The sequence below is a fragment of the Euprymna scolopes genome, chromosome 28 (assembly GCF_053919585.1).
Source record: "Euprymna scolopes isolate OS-2025 chromosome 28, ASM5391958v1, whole genome shotgun sequence".
Lineage (NCBI taxonomy): Eukaryota > Metazoa > Mollusca > Cephalopoda > Sepiida > Sepiolidae > Euprymna > Euprymna scolopes.
In genome coordinates, this window is record NC_136509.1 from 10641132 (window position 1) to 10658379 (window position 17248).

Below are 17248 nucleotides of genomic sequence, written 5' to 3' on the forward strand. Positions count from 1 at the left end.
ACCAAAAACTTTCAAAGCAAGGTAGGAAACGAACACTTAGAAAAATCAATTTAATTTTTTTAAAGCAACAGTAAACAAGTAAAAATATTTTTAAAAAATATTATGGGATGTGTATTCTCTTTTACAGACAATACCTTCTTCAAGAACGGTCATAAAATGTGTTTTCAATCGATATTTATTCAATAAGGGGCCAGTTTTCCTACCTAGCAAAAGGGGACGAGTTTTCCGGAGACGAGTTTTCCGGAGACAAGTTTTCCGGGGACGAGTTTTCCTAAATTCTTTTACGATAGACAACAAACCAAAATTTGCGAAAAAAAATGAATATGTAACAAATAAATGTTAAGAATATATATATATAATTACACTTCTACCTACCTGAGTATATTTTTCAGTTTAACTTATTTTAAAGCATTTATTTACTTTGCAACGGTATAGTGTCTTGCGTTTAAAACATTTTGAATTTCGATTATCGCTAAAAAATCGTAAATCAAGCTAAATACTGGCACAAACTTATCTAATTAATGTCACGAAGTGTATGAAAACATAATGTTCTGTCAGTATTTTGTTTAATTGTCGATTTTTGAGCGATTATCGAGGGTTCAAATGGCTATAACAAAATCGCTATTTTTTTTCGTTGTAACTCAAAAGGCTTCAAACTACTGTTGTTTTAAAGTAAAAAAATAAAAACAAACTGATTAAAAATATAATTTTATAACTTATAAAATTTGTTGATACAAAAATTCAAAACTCTCTCTCTCTCTCTCTCTCTCTCTCTCTCTATATATATATATATATATATATATATAAGAGAGAAAGAGAGAGACAGACAGGCAGACAGACAAACAGACAGACAGACGGACAGACAGAGACGCACACACAACTATTAAATACGTATCATTTTCTTACGTTTCTAAATTTTTAGATGTGGATTGGGTTTTCGTATTTTTTGGATTCATCGGACTACTTTTCTCACCTTGAGTATGATTTTCACAACGTTTCGGTCGATGTAACCTCCGACCTTTATCAGGTGTATCTTGTCGAACTCTGGTATGTTTATGTCGAACTCGAGAATTTGGACGGAATTTCGAACAGAACCCTTTATTTACTTCACGGAGGTAGCATGCTCTTGTTTCGTCAGCCATGACTGATAGAAGTTCTAAGTAATTCGCAATTGTATTTTTCGGTTGTCCACACTAAGAATTGGAACTTCAAGGTATAAGCAGATTATTATTATTATTATTATTATTATTATTATTATTATTATTATTATTATTATTGGCTCATAAGGAACTTTCACACCGGTCATAAAGGATTTCTCCTTGAGAACAACCTGTGGTGTTCCCTGGAAGCTGAGTGACAACAAGCATTCTCAGATTTCCAGTACTCTCCGCCTCTTTCGCTAGCATTTGCAAATGAATTTGCATTATCGCAACAGCTACTTACCATTGATTTCTCGCTAGCAACGGCCATTGGTCTCCATTGGAGTTTGAGTGGCAATAAACCTCCCCACGGTACCATTTCTCTTGGCATTTGTCCAGCGGAGATCTGGTCAGCGCTCTCCTCAGTCTTTCCATCCTCCTTGAACCTTCTCGGCTATTTGGCATCATTCTTTGGGGGGGGGATCGGGTAATTTGAAGTGGGATGGAAAACTTATACATATTTAGCTTCAATGTTGTTATTATTATTATTATTATTAATAATAATAATAATAATAATAATAATAATAATAATAATAATAATAATAATTATTGTAGCTAAACGGGAGTTTTTTGTGAACGTTTGGCAGACAAACCATAGATTGAAGCGCAGATGAGCACTTGCCATGAAAATTATGATAGAACAGAGACAGGTTCGCAACGTCTCTTCTGTGTGATGGAGATTGAAGAGAAAAAGAGCATTACCTACCATGAATTTCCAAATGTCTTGTACAATTCATACAAATCTTCACAGTTTTGCACTTTGGAGATTGACATGTGAGATAATTCTTGTTGTACATATTTTACATATTCTATTACGTTGATGCAGATTCGTTCTACACTCGTGACTCACTTATCGTCTCATCTTTTTCTTTGATTAATTCAAGAGACACACAAGACTTAGAGAACTTGAATGCTTACTAGACATTATCCTCAAGTGTCAAAGGTCTCTCTGTACTGAAGCTTGTCAAGACAACCTGGCATGAAGATACTTTTCCCATGGAAGTAAACCCTGACCAAATATTCAAAATCACATTTTGTATTCGCAGCCCAAATAAGATCTCCTCACTATGGCTAACATACATTAGCTTTTACGAGGAATGGCGCATCTTCTCCAAGTGATGTTATCTCAGGTAACAACATGAAGCTGGATACTCCACCAGACTAGATAAATTCTTATCTTTGAATCCAGTAACACCAAGAGACCGAAACGGAAGATATACTACAATACATGAAAATGGTTAATTGGGGAGAAGAAAACTATGTTCGCAATTTCTTTACTAACGAACTTACAAAGAACTTAAATTGAACATTCGAATATCTATGTATGTCTATATGAGATACATAGATCTTCGAATGTTCAATTTAAGTTCTTTGTAAGTTCGTTAGTAAAGAAATTGCGAACATATGTTCAAGCGAACAGGGTTCAAGTGTTAGCCCCAGGTAGTGGGGTGTTTGATTTCTGAGAACTTCGACTGAAGTGGATGAGGACATTTGAATGTCTATTATGCAGTCCTCGTGTGCCTAATTTCTCTCTCTACAGGAGTTTGTCAAGAAAGTCTAGCAAATACGCCTGAACAAATATGCAAAATAGTATACTATTCGAAGTCCAAATAAGAACTCCTAGATAGAAATACACACTGGCTTATACAAGACATGTTATCTCTAGTAGCAGTACTAAGCTGGATACTCAAACAGACCAGATGGATTCTTGTCCTAGAATCCGGTAAGACCAAAATGCCACAAGAATGGTATAATTAACTGGTCGATTGGGGAGAGGAAATTAATTTTCTTAACTTCTTTACTAACTCAACGTTTGAGAACTTTAAAGAAATACTTGGGTATCTATGTATCTCACATAGAGATGGGAGGTGATGGTGGTTAAGTGGTTAACGTCACGGACTGACAACATGGGTGCCTCAAGTTTGAGTCCAGTTTGTTCCACAAAAAATCACTTTCACTTAGAATGTTGGCAACCTCCACGTGGTCTATCCCGTAATCACCGATGTCTTTCTAGAAATAATTTTGACTAGAAAAATATCAGGGAAACCAATGCCAACAATAGAATCTTCGGATTCATACGATATAATGATGAAACGTTACTCATAGTAAGGCTCACCTTCATCTCTGAGAACTTTCAAGTGAAAATGAAAAATATTAGAATATATATATTGTTGTGGTAGGATCCACCTAATTAGCATATGTGGAGTGTCAACCATATAAATATGTGTGGTACTGTAAAGACGGGAGAGAGACCCAACGAGAGACTCAGCGAGAGAGAGAGAGACAACGAGATCGAGAATCGACGACCACCCAGCCGACACCTTCTCCAGGGACGATCTTCCCATGACTATACCAATGAACTCTATGTAAATATTGTATATACTTTCTTGCTTTCAATATATCTGTTCTTTTTTACTTTTGTGTTGTAGTTATTTATTCCATGTGTTCAGTTGAGTTTCAAAAATACCTCTTTTCATATTGTTTTTTCATTTTTCGTATTATCTTTTTTGTATATACATTTTTTGTCGAAGGTATGGATGTATGGTCCAAGCATTTTTTCTTCTCAAAGTTTCCGCGTTTTTTGGGGTTTTTTTTTTTTTTCAGACTTTTAACTTTTCGTGTATTCAATTTACACATCTTCATTTATTTTCATGTGTTCAGTCGAGTTTCAACAATAAGCAACATTTTAATAAAACTATTACATAAATTAGAGAGAGAGAGCGGGGGGGGATAAAAGTGTTCACCGAGTTAATAGTAAAAGAGCGAGAGAGATGGGGGCACTGGTCGCCTTTATGCAAGACTATCACAGGGTTTTGGAACGAGCGCAGATTTCTTTGTGATTTGTCAATAGACAACAATCCTCTCGCCGGGGATTGACTTCCGATTCCAATTTTCGTTTATTCGCAGATGTCATATTTTAACACCTCCGTCACTCTTTTGTAGTCTAATCTTTTTTATTTACAAAGGAGTCAAAACTTATCAAGGCCCAAATGTCACTCGAGGATAAAGATTAATGAATGTAAGGTGGTAATATAGTAATCGTTAATGATGTAAATTGAGTAGAATTTTGAGGGGATGGCTCAAGAAGAACTTGTTTACATTAGACTTGAAGGCTACCATATCGTAATCGTCCGGGAAGCAGGCGAGTTGAACAGTGTTCCACAAACTAGCAATACTTGGAAATAAGCTTTGCTTATGGAATCTGCGTTTAGATTTAGGTATAGATACAGAGTGTAGGAAATTATTGTTAGTGGTTGTAGCTAGTTGAGTCTTTTGTGAAAATTTGGCAATGGTGATCCTAGATTAGAGCTTAGCCGAGCACTTCCCATGAAAATAATGATAGAGCAGAGGAAAGCTCGCAACGTCTCTTCTGTAGAATGAATGATTTTGTGCTACAAAACAGTTTCCCGTCAATAATGCAGGAGTGCCTCAGGGGTCTATGCTTGAACCTCTATTGTTCCTAATATTTATTAATGACTTCCCCGACAAAACTGCCTCTGAGATGGGTATATATACTGATGACACTACACTCTATAGCAGGCATGACAGGAAAACAAATGAACACATAACTAAAGAAATGGCAGAAACACTAGAGGATGACCTCCAATCTGTAGTGTAATGGAGACATAAATGGATGGTCACATTCAATGCTGCCAAGACTAAACTGGTTTCCTTCAATAACTACAAGAAACCTTCTCTGCCACCAATAGCAATGGCCAGTGACTCCCTGTCTGAGAGTACATCTTTCAAACTGCTTGGCCTAACGTTCACAGGAAACATGAGTTGGAACAATTATATTGAAAACATTGCCAGGGCCGCTGCGAAAAAGGTAGGCTCTCTCTACCGTGCTAGAAAACTACTGACACATGAAAATATCCTGTACCTCTATAAGGCCACCATTCGCCCATGTATGGAGTATTGTTGTCACATTTGGGCTGGTGCATCTGCCGCTAGTCTCTCGCTCCTAGACAAGGTTCCAAAGAGAGTCGTCAATCTGATAGGCCCTGAACTGGCATCTAAGCTTCAGCCTCTGTCCCATCGACGAAACGTTGCATCCCTTTGACTGTTCTACAAGTATTTTAATGGTGAATGCTCTGACGAGCTGCAATCACTTGTGCCCCCACGACGTAGACACCCTCGACAAACCCGACAGGCAGCTAAATCCCATCCACACACAGTAGAGATCCGTAGATGTAAAAGATCCTTCTACTCCAGTAGTTTATTCCCCAGAACCGCTAGACTCTGGAATTCCATTCCGGGTCCCTGCTTCCCTACCTGTACTGACATGCAGAAGTTCAAGTGTAACGTGAACCGACATCTCGCTGCCCAAATCCCAACATAGTGCCCCAGTAGTTGCTGTCCTTGATAGTAGCCCCCTACACCAAAGTGGCAATGTGCCTTGTTTGGGGTGAAAATGTAATAAAATAAAATAAAAAAAATAATTGTGAATGTCAACGTAATTAAAAGAATAAATTGTAAGATGGTCAACATCATAAAATTTGGAATATAGACTTTTGTCATTTATTTCTTTTATGCTCCGTAACTACATTGAGCTTCATAAATTAAGGATCGGTATAAATTAAAGGTGAATATGGTTGAAAACAACATATTATCACAGATATATATATATATATATATATATATATATATATATATATATGTATATATATATATGTATATATATATATGTATATATATATATATATATATATATATATATATATATATATATATATGAATGCCGATGCCAAAAATGTATGAAAATTTTGACCCCTCCCTTTACTTAAAAATTCACCAAAAATCAAGAAATTAACCAATTTTAATGAAATTTTCAGTATTTATCAAATAATGATCCCAGAATATAACAAACGGATTATTTTTATTTAAATCTTAATGAAAATGTATTATTTTGATTAAACAAAAATACCTTTACTAAAGTTATGGTTTTCTGCAGTAAAAAAAAATGCAAGAATTTATTTTTGCTTTTTTTTATGAAAATAAAGCATCGTAAATTATAACAATTTTTAAAAAATTATTTAGTTTTTACAGGAACATTACGAAAAAAAGAACCTAAAGTCCGTATTAAAGAATTCGATATAACTTGAAGAAAAATGAATTTCTCGAACTACCAATATTATCATTGAATTAAGCATACCTTATTTAATATTTTCACGCAAAAAATATAATAGCAAAAATATTTCTACTTTTTGTTTTTAAATTACAGATTTCGCATAATTTTTATATGCAAGATTTTAATAATTTCCTTGCTCGCAAGAATGTGAAACTTTCGGCGTAACATAATTTTTTATATAATCTCGAACAATAATTTAAAAAAATAATTTAAAAACAGAAACATAAAAAATAATTAAATTAAAAAATGATAAAAATTGATACAAACGTTCAGAATATGAATGTACGGATGCACGTCTGGGGAAAAAAAAAGAAATCTGACACCCCTGCCTCCTTTTACTATCATGACTTCATTTTGAAATAGCGTTTCGATTGGCTGAAATTTTGGGCTTCCGTATAATCGTGTTTACAAACATTTATCGGTTGCATTTTGGAGAATGGCATAATTACTTGCTATTTATGGGCTAATTAAGCTATATTTTGTATAAACAAGGTTTTTTTTTATTTAATTCAGTATCTTAGGACTTTACTAATTATTATTGAAATAGACCCAGCAAAATAATATTTATCTTTTAAAGTATTTTTACAATGAATTTATTTAACTTCAAAATTTAGTTAGCTCGCCGTGAAAACATTTTTCATAACTTTTTTTTCACGTCTACAAATATTTTTTTACTTTAGGAAATTAACTTTAGTCTCTAATCTTTCAAATACAATCAAAAAATTAGTTGGAAGCCTGCAAAAACATTATGATAAACGGCTTTCAAAACTATGTCCCCCTATTTTTATCCGCCCATTTTTGCCCATACCTAACAATTATGCCCTAAACAGCAACATTCATTTCGAATGCAACCCTGTCACATCAAAGAACCTACTGCTGCTTTTTTATATGTCCGGATTTCGGCTTGTGTGAAAATAAAATTTCCTAAATACACGTGTGATGTTTGTATATATAATGTGTTAATAATGATCAAATTTACTAGTTCTTTCTACTTTGGAATTATATCGATTATCAAAGACATTCCGATACAACACATCTCTAATAGCAAAGCCAGACACATAAAGTATCTTGGTGTGAAATGTCATAAGAATCGGTTCAGCGGTTTTGGAGTCCGCAGGGAACGAATATAAAGACACACGGACAAAGTTCCTTTTATATAATGGTTAATATACATGCACGCGAGTATATGTAATTATGTGTGCGTCTAATTAAATAAATGGGAATATGTTATTATTTATTTTAACGATATTATTAACATCGTCCAATCAATTTATACTTATTTAAGTTTAGGATACAAAATAAAACTTTTAAATGTCGTGTATATATATATATATATATATATATATATATATATATACAATAATTTTTTGTGCGTGTAATGATATTCATTTTAAAAAACTTTTTTATTTATTTAAAAAGAAAATACATCTTTTTAAATATGAGTCGGGGAATTGCATTTATCTGCAAAGACTTAGCTGATCTCCATATTCTTTTAAGCATATATTTTAATTAATTATCTATTAGTTTTGTAGGGTTTCTGATCGGATGGTCAACTTTCGTATAGGAGGAAACATAAAAAAAAACATATATGTGCGATCGTTTCAGAAACCATATATATATATATATATATATATATATATATATATATATATATATATATACTAGCAAAAGTACCCGTCGTTGACTCGGTTCAAAAACAGCCTACAGAAAATGGGCTCTGATTTATGAAATATGATAGGTTATGAAAAGGAAAGGTTGTAAATTTGGGTTGAATTTGGGGGTATTAAAACGAAAGCAAAATATGATGAAAGTAAAAATATAATAGATAAACCCCATAATTTATTATAAATAGATATATAATATAAAGCTCTGTGTGTGTGTGTGTGTGTGTGTGTGTGTGTGTGTGATCACGAATAGGCTCTTATATGGTTGACTATTTTAAAAAACTGATTACATATAATGATAGAAGATGTATCGAGGATCAGGAACGGGTATGTTTGATCTGGCCGAACGGTGATTCATTAAAATTGTGGGGTCTGCGTTCCCTCCTGGCGCCCAAAGTATGGAAATAAAAAATTTAAAAATTAAAAAAAAACGTTTACAAGTGTTTTTCATATAGATGTACATAAGAATACTTTGATAAGTATGTTTTAAATTAAATAGGGATGGTATAATAAAATTGTGGGGTCTGCGTTCGCGCCTGACCTCCATAGAATGGATATAGGCGCAAACTTTAATAAAGACTTTTCATATCTATCTGCGTAAGTATACTTTGATAATTATGTTTCAGTTTGAAGAAATATGGTATGATAAAATTATGGGGTGTTTGTTCGCGCCTGACCTCCATAGAATGTAAATATGTCACAAAGTTTAACAAGGTTTTTTAATATAGATCCACAGAATATTGTGATAAGTGTTTCAGTGTGAACAGGTATGGTATAATAAATTATGGGTTTTTTTTTTTTATTTTCATCATATTTTGCTTTGGTTTTGATACCCCCAAACTTAACCCAAATTTACAACCCTTCCTTTCCATAACCTGTCATACTTTCATAAATCAGAGTCCATTTTCTGTAGGCTGTTTTTGAACCCAGTCAACGACGATTACTTTTGCTAGTATATATATATATATATATATATATATATATATATATATATATATATATATATATATATATATATATATATAAATTTAGAGGTTTTTATTTTCTAGAGGTAAAGTAATTATTGAAATATAACGTGGTTGATACAAGAGTACCCAATACCGAAAAATGCTCATATCTGCTTATGTAAAAACAGATTGGATATATATATATATATATATATATATATATATATATATATATACACACACACATATCAATATGTTTAATCACACGCACACACATATATATTATTATTATTATTATTTAAATAATATATAATAATGTTATATCTCGCTAGATTCAGCCACTCTGATGAGTGGTAGACGTCGAAACACGTGTCACTGGATAATTATATGCGGGCCAGCTTTAGTTTTGCTGCTTCGGTCATCTCCTCTCTGACCTTCCAGGCCACTAATGTGTGTGTGTTTGTGTGTACATATAATTGTGGAATCTTCATTTATTTATACAAATACTAGCAGGGAGACACGACGTTGCCCGGATTAAATGATAATCAACGAATATTTCACACTCCCATATTTTTATTTCATCGAAATCGGTGAAATCGATCATTTTTCAATTAAATCGATTGATTACCTGCTCCATTTCGGAACACTTCGCGGTCTACCGGGAGTAAGTTTTACATATCTCCCCGCAGTTATCTAGTGCACAATTTATTGTAGTCTAAATTGCACTGTAGAGAACCTACTGTTGAAATTATTTTTATACAATGGGTTAATTATAGTTTAAAATGCAAATATCAAGTATCATTATTCAATTATGCTCTTAACAAAGACATATATATCAAACGCTCCCCTGTTATATCAAATAAACTACTGTTGATTTCATATGCATGGTCTTACTGGTTGTGCGGTTATAATGGCTTGAATGTAAGTTAAAAATTAAAAGGTCAAGTATCATGGTTCAATTGTGTTTAAAACAGAAACATTCATTTCAAACATCATTTTGTCATATCAAAAAACTCATTGTTGATTTCATATGTGAAGCCGTATTGCTTGTGCGGTAATAAATCTTCTCAAATGCACTTGAGATGTTAGGCTGTATAAGGTGTTAACTTTGATCAAAATCGCCTGTTCCTTCTTTCATTGGATTATTTCGATTATCGATTATCGATAATATCGAAAATATTCCAATTCAAAACTTAGTTTGAAATTTCATAAAATTCGACCAAGCCGTTTCGTAGACTATAAGGAATGAACCCACACAAAAAGTTCCTTTTATATAACGATAGATAGATAGATAGATAGATAGATAGATAGATAATACATACATACATGGATTACTGACTACATAGTTTATACACAGTTTGTATTCGTAGCTTGGTGACGCTAGATCTCGAAAATAAATCTAGACTAAAATGTGTGTGTGTATGAATATATATATATATATATATATATATATATATATATATATATATATATATATATATATGAGAGAGAAAGAGAAAGGGAGAGGGGAGAGATAATCCTTATATACTTGCCGCCCTCTCCCCACTAGAACATAGTTAGACACATAGCCACGTTTTTTTTTTTTTTTTTTTTTTTACTACATGTGGGGAAACCATCTCCTCCTCTTTCTAAAACGGGCACTCTAGATTGGGACAATAATAGGTATTGCCTCAGTCTAGAAGGATTGTCTTCGCAGACTGATGATAGAAAAAAAAAATGAAGTGCAGTATTAGAACAGATACTACACTTTGTTCCTAGCCGAAAGGTTTGCAGCTAGCAGAGAAAGGTGAGTCAGTCCTAGCAACTGTTTCATTGTGTCACTGCTTTTCAGTGTGGCTAGAGAAAGAACGAAAAAAGAGAGAGAGGGGGGGACGTTAAAGGCGGGGGAGAGGTAAACCTGTTGTACATTGAAATAAGCGATTAGCGAAGACGACAGGTTGAAGTGGGAGGAGTACATATGAGCGCTAGAAAATGAATGGGGGAAGCAGAGAAGAAACCAGCAATACAGAGAGAAGGAGGGGCCGGGCCTGAGATAATGCTTTCCTCCTCCTCCAACATTTTTATTACTCCCAACCCTCTGCCCTCTTCTCGTTTTTTTTTTTCTTTCTTTCTTCTTCTTCTTCTTCTTCAACTCTGCTTATAGCCCTACACACACCAGTGTCAATTCAATTGCCTCTGTCGCTCGGTCCGGCGTACAAGTCAGTCTCGCGGGTAGAGAACCGAACGGTTTGAGTCGCACCGACCCGACGGCGAAAAGAAAGGCGCACCCACACGAAAGGGAAAGAGAGAGAGGGGAGAACTGTACGCTTGGGGTAACGAAGGTGGACATCATTTCACTTCGTCATGTCAGTCTTCTCTTCCTCGTTTCGGCTGTTTAAACGGCTTTCTCTCTATAGCCACGCAGGTCGCGCATAGGAGTGCGAGCGTTTCCCTTCGTGTTTTTTTTTTTTTGTTTGTTTGTTTTTTCTTTTAGAAACTAGCGAGAGAAACCTCATCATACCTCATCATTCTGAAGTGGCTTCTCATCTTCCATGCACAATAGCTCACACAATTCACCTCGCCGTGTAACGCAAGACACCTCATATTTACATCCAACAGAAAGTGTCCAGGAGTAACAACTTATTTCCCTTTAAAAGAAATGCATCTCTTTCCCTAAAAGATAAAAACATTGGTGTTTAGTTCGCTGTATGTTTAAACCTACACAATAACAACGATTTACGAAGTTCTTAATGAAACTACATTTCAACCGTTGATTATACTTCGGATTATTTATAAAGGTAAGTCTTTTTATATATATATAATTTATATATGTAATTTATTTTAAATTACACATAGATTCGAAAACGTTGTCAAAAAAACAAATATATAACAAATGTTATCAAAAGCAAGATAAGTTACTTTTGTACCTAACTGGATATTTTTTTTTAGTGTTTTTATTTATTTATTTATTTATTTATTTATGTGTAACGTGTTTATACGGATCGAAAAAAATAGTGTTTACCGATGTACTTGAAAAATGCAAATGGCGGCATACTCACTGTTGAACACGGTAAGTTTGGGATAATAAAAATTATACAAACTACTGTTAGAAACTCACACAATATATGTTACCGTGACATAGGCGGACATATATTCGGTGGGTTTCTTACAGTATTTTGTATAATTTGTTTGTTTAAACTCATTTTCCCAAACTTACCGTGTTCAACAGCAAGCATGCCGCCATTTTTTTTTTTTAATATATCGATAAACACTGTATGATTTTCGAACCGATTACACGTTATAAAGTGATTAAAACCACTAAAAACTAAGTAGAAGAGTAACTTATCTTGGCTTTGATAACATTTATTATATATTTGTTTTTTACCGCTTTTTCGAATTTATGTGTAGTAGCACAAACCTAAATTAGTTTTTGGGGTTTGTTTTACAATCCACAAAGGTACGAAAAAGTTGTCAAAAAACAAATATTTATTAAATAAACAAATAAATATTACATAAATAAATAAATGTTATCAAAGGCAAGATAAGTTACTTTTCCACCTAAATGGATAAGTTTTTAGTGTTTTTATTTAATGTAAAATGCTGGTTCGGTTCGAAAACCAAGCAATGTTGAACGGACGGAAGAACAAGAAAAAAATGGGGTTTGTTTTACTGTACACATAGATTCGAAAAAGTTGTCACAAAACAAATATAGAACAAATAAATGTTATCAAAGGCAAGATAAGTTACTTTTCTACCCAACTGGATATGTTTTTAGTGTTTATATTTAATGTAACATGTTTATTCAGCTCGAAAAACATACAGTGTTTACCGATGTATTGGAAAATTCAAAATGGCGGTCGACTCTCTCTCTCTCTCTCTCGGAGACGGTAAGTTTGGGAAAAGGAGTTATAAATAAATAAAAATGTCAAAATACTGTTAAAAACCCGCTGATTATATGTCAGCCTATGTTACGGTAACATATGTTGAGCGAGTTTCTAACAGTATTTTGTCTGGTTTTTTTATTTATAACTCCTTTTCCCAAACTGTTGAAATTATTTTTTTTTTCAATTTGTTTATTTTTTAGGGAGAGGGGCGATTTAATTATGTTACGTAAAAAGTGGTATAAAAAAAGGAAATAATAAATAATTGCTACCAAAACCAATATAAATTACTTTTCTACCTTGCCGAATAAGGTTTTAGTGTTTTTACTTATAAAACGTTTATTCGGTTCGAAAAACAAGTAATGTCGAGCGTTATATGAGAACAAGAAAAATGGTTGCAAACCCAATAAGAGTTACTATATTTATTGGGTTGACTTCTAACAATGTGTTGTTTATTTTTTAATTTTTACGTCATTATCGAGACTTAAAAGATGTAAGATACACTTTTAACGTATTCAACAGAGACCTCGCCGCCATTTGTCTTTTTCAAATATATCGATAAACACTGTATGATTTTTAAACTGATTAAACATTTTACATTAAATAAAAACACTAAAAACTTATCCAATTAGGTAAAAAAAAAAAAGCAACTTATCTTGCTTTTGATAACATTTATTTCTTATATATATATTTTTGGGGGTTTGTATTACTGTACACATAGATTCGAAAAAGTTGTCAAAAAAACAAATATATAACAAATAAATGTTCTCAAAAGCAAGATAAGTTACTTTTCTACTAAACTGGATATATTTTTCGTGTTTTTATTCAATGTAACATGTTTATTCCGCTCGAAAAACATACATTGTTTACCGATGTATTGGAAAATTCAAAATGGCGTCCGACTCTCTCTTTAACACGGTAAGTTCGGGAAAAGGTGTTATAAATAATAAACTAGACAAAATACTATTAAAAAACCACCGAATATATGTCAACCTACGTCACGGTAATATATATTGAGCGAGTTTCTAACAGCATTTTGTCTAGTTTTATATTATAGCACCTTTTCCTAAACTTACCGTGTTAAAGAGAGAGTCGGGCGCCATTTTGAATTTTCCAATACATCGGTAAACACAGTATGTTTTTCGAGCTGAATAAACATGTTACATTAAATAAAAACACTGAAAACATATCCAGTTAGGTAGAAAAGTTACTTATCTTACCTTTTGATAACATTTATTTGTTATATATTTGTTTTGTGACAACTTTTTCGAATCCATGTATACAGTAATATATTCATACAAACCCATTTTTTGTTTGTTTTTTGACAACTTTTTTGAATCTGTGTTTAGTAAAACCAACCACATTTTTTTGTTATATATTTGTTTTTCGTGCCTCTGTCGATTGTACAACAAATCTAAACCGGTAAATGTACAGAATAGTTAACACTTGATAACTCGGAGATAAACAAAAATGAAACACAATTTATCTCAAACTCTTTAAAAAAATCAGGCATTTTGCAGTATAGACAACAGAGCAAAAATAAATATAACAAATAAATGTTACCAAAGACAAGAGAGGTTACTCTTTTACCTACCTAGATATGTACTTTGTGTCTTCGCTTATTTTAAAGTGTTTATTTAATTTGAAACAGAAGTAGTTTTGAGTCTTCAATTAGAACGAGAAAAAATTGGCTGACACAAGACGATGGACTGCGGGATCACGATAATCGCCCAAAAATAGAAAATTAAACAAAATACTGGTAGAATCCTAGCCAGTAAATGTCTCTCTGACAATGCAGACAAAGGGTCGTGCTGATATAATGATGTTATTTAGAAAGCCATTCTTAACATAGAGTGGGATGCTTTTTTAACTATTCTGTATTTTTATTTAGCAATTTGGATTTGGATTACTGTACACATAGATTCGAAAGATTTGTCAAAAAACAATGTTATCAAAGGTAAGATAAGTTACTTCTCTACCTAACTGGATAATTTTCAAGTGTTTTTATTTTAACATTTTTATTCAGTTCGAAAAACAGTGTTTACCGATGTATTGGAAAGTTAAAAATTGCGGCTGACTCTCTCTTTCACACGGTAAGTTTGAGAAAAGGAGTTAAAAATAAAAAATATACAAAATACTGTTAAAAAACTCACCGAATATATGTCAGACTATGTCACAGTAACATATAGAGAGTGAGTTTCCAACAGTATTTTGTCTAGTTTTAATTTTTAACTCTTTTCCCCAAACTTACCGTGTGAAAGAGAGAGTCGGCCGCCATTTTTAACTTTCCAATACATCGGTAAAAACTGTATGTTTTTCGAACTGAATAAACATGTTACATTAAATAAAAACACTAAAAACATAGTCAGTTAGGTAGAAAAGTAACTTATCTTGCCTTTGATAACATTTATTTGTTATGTATTTGTTTTTTGACAACTTTTTCGAATCTGTGTACAGTAATACAAACCAACAATTTAATAAAGGATACAATAAAATTAAATTTAGCTTGAAATTCGTTTCTAGAAAAGAACACGGTCCCTATAATTCTGCATAATACCAACACTTTTAAACACTTTTTATTTTATAATTTTCATACGTTTCATATAAACTGTGTGTGCTTATTTTATTTCTTTTTTTTTTTTTTTTTACAAAAAGTCGAGTGTTAACTATTTTGCTAATTTATCTTAAACCCCTCATTCACATTTCTATATTTTATAATTTTGAATTTTGTTTGGTTTATTTTCTCGGTTTTTTTTTTTTTTCTTTTCGCATTAAAATATTAAGATAAGTTGGTTAGAAAAAAATGAACTGACAACAAACGCGATGTTTTGTAAATTGATTTTTTTCCTTTGTATGATATTGTTTTTTTGTTTTTTGTTCTTCGAATTATAAAATTCGTTGTTTTAATATTTGGTTTCTTTATAACTTTCTACGTAGTCCTATTAATTAACAATGTTTGCTCTTAAATAGGTATTCATGCATACGTATATATAATTTATTATATACATTGTCAGATATATTCACACTGACATGCAACACACACATATATATATATATATATATATATATAATGCATATGTCATGTTATGTATACGTCATATATGATGTCATATATATATTATATGTATATGTCATAGATATACCTTGTATATATGTCATATATATATATATATATATATATATATATATATATATATATATATATATATATATGACGGACGTATCGGCATTTAAATATAAATGTCAACGATATTTCTCGCGGTTAAGTTGGCCCTAATGCTAATGGAGTCAAAGATGGCTTTGTGGCTGGGTTCGAATCTCACAACCAGCGGTAAACGTGACACTCTGCACTGATGATTCCCGAAAGGATTGAAACACTAGTGTACCAATATATATATATATATATATATATATATATATATATATATATATAGGTTTTCTATCGGAATAGTCCTAATAAGTGTAAAATAAAAAAATCGGTAATCAAAACATCAGATTAAAGAAGGAACAGTCATTTTTACCAAAGTTAACATTGTGATACAGAAGTTAATTTTAGAAATTTTATCACCGTACAATCAGTTCGCCAACATCCATAAATGAAAGTGATCTCTGTGGCACGAACTTGGTACATCCAGGTTGTCACTCTGTGTGGTTGACAATTACATTCATTGTGTAATTTTCGGACAAATACGACGATTTTATTTATTTTCAAAATGAATTGTTCCAAAATAACACGTCATAAATAGAATTCTGCTGTTGTCTACAACTTTAGTGATGTTTGTTTTATTTGGGTAACACGAATCGGAAAAATAGTACGAAATAATGATGGAACTTTCATGCGGATCACGTGCTATTCTGGTATAATCCGAATGTACTCCTACAAGAATCTCCGGGGATCGGAGTAGAAATAAAGCTGAAAACTTTTGACTTGCAATCAATCACGTAGAATTATAATTTTTTTTTTCTTGCAATAATCAACAAACAAAAACAAGAGTGAAAAAAAATATATAACGAATAAATATTACCAGAGGTAATCTAAATTAATTTTCATCCTACTTGAATATTTTTTTATGTTTTAACGTTTTTTAAGTTTTTAGTTATATCTTGAAACCGAAATCGTGTCAAGTTAGAATGGGAAAATGACGAATTTTGTTAGTGTCATTTGGACACTCGATAATCGCTCAAAACTCGAAAATGAAACGAAATCATGCTAAAAACTTATCCGATTAATATCACAAATTGTGCAAAAAAATATGTTCTACCAGTAGTTTGTTTAATATTTTATTTTTTTATTTTTGAGCGATTACCGAGGTTTCAAATGACTGAGACAAAACCATCATTTTTTTCGTACTAAATCAACAGACGTGACAGTACTTTTGTTACAAAGTAAATAAACGGTTTAAAATAAGTTGAAACATACAAAACTTATCCTGGTAGGAAAATAACT